At 44.6% G+C, this 1,353-nt stretch overlaps 1 non-coding gene across 1 annotated transcript; it reads right to left on the bottom strand.

Annotated features, from left to right (window-relative positions):
* Positions 1-457: 457 nt before the first annotated feature.
* Positions 458-529, bottom strand: trnah-gug (transfer RNA histidin (anticodon GUG)). Its single transcript has one exon. It is a non-coding gene; the product is annotated as a tRNA-His (tRNA).
* Positions 530-1,353: the final 824 nt, after the last annotated feature.

The following is a 1,353-nucleotide window of genomic DNA, read 5'->3' as shown; positions in this document are numbered from 1 at the left end:
ATGACTTCATATTTGACATGTTTACCATTCAATGAGACTCATTGTCAGTCCATTGAAATCTACTGGTGTTCCTGGTGAGTTGATTTAACAACATGAGCTGACAGAATCTATGTTCAGGTAGGAACCACCACATCCAGGGGTCTGGACCTTTGAGCAGACAGAGCCATCAAAGTAGCAGACTAAGCTAGCAGACGTTAGCATTGAGAAGAAACTGATACCTGAGTCTACTTTTGGGTCTGGACCTTTGAGCAGGCAGAGCCATCAAAGTAGCAGACTAAGCTAGCAGACATTAGCATTGAGAAGAAACTGATACCTGAGCCTACTTTTGGGTCTGGTCAAGTGATGACACAATAATATGACATCATTTTCAGACTGACCAAACACTGCCCTATTGCATTGTGGGAAATTTCTGCTTGGCTTGTGTCCATCAATACACACAAAGAAATTTATCTCATGCTGCCGTGACCCGGATTCGAACCGGGGTTGCTGCGGCCACAACGCAAAGTACTAACCACTATACGATCACGGCTTCCTCAACAGCAGTTTGAGCTTCGATGTCTTTGTCTCACTGAGTGTTGCGGCGAACAGCTGTTGAACAACTGATGCGCGACTGCGGCGGCCCCTGATGCAGGAGACGGACCAGGCCCCGTTCAGAAGGTGGTGGATATTATTCTTGGTGTTTTTAGGGCATGTTTCGGCCTGTCAAATCCTGATCGGGGCCAGTTTGGTTGTGTTGTCTGCAGCATTATAAAGGTGGGTCAAACAATTTAGGTTGAGACGAAGGACGGCACGGGCAGAGCAGACGCAGGTCTTCATTCCACCCGCAGAGCTGTAGAGCATGGATCATGTCAAGGACTAAATGAGGGGAAAGAGAGCAGGAGAGCAGGGCAGAGACAAACACAGAGAATGCTCTCCTAAAACAAGGACTGTTCTGTCAATGGTGGCGCAGAGGACGCGTGCTGGGCCCATAACCCAGAGGTCGATGGATTGAAACCATCCTCTGCTAAAAGAAAAAATAAAATAAACCTGCATCTTTAGAAATGTGCGTCTGTTAAAAAGAGGTTCATAAGGATTTTGTCTTCCTCCACAATCACCAACCATTGTGAGAGTTAACAAAAGTCCACTTTCTGACTGAAGCAAAAGTAGACTTCAAAAGGTTCTTCTGATTCAACATAGCAGCTAAATTTCCATTTCCATTTCCTGAACAGGACAGGTTAAAAAAAAGGGAATGTCATGACTTCCCCTGTATGTTACAATATGAACGACTAAAAATGTTCATGCCCAGTTTAAAGTTAGAATTAAATTTAAAGTAGAAAAACCTTCCCTCTTCAATCCTGTCACTCAGTGTTGTAA

The sequence above is a fragment of the Aulostomus chinensis genome, chromosome 1 (assembly GCF_037954235.1).
Source record: "Aulostomus chinensis isolate RoL2024-O1b breed Wild chromosome 1, RoL_Achi_v1.0, whole genome shotgun sequence".
NCBI lineage: Eukaryota > Metazoa > Chordata > Actinopteri > Syngnathiformes > Aulostomidae > Aulostomus > Aulostomus chinensis.
Note: the sequence above shows the minus strand (reverse complement) of the source record. Positions and strands in the feature narration are given on the sequence as shown.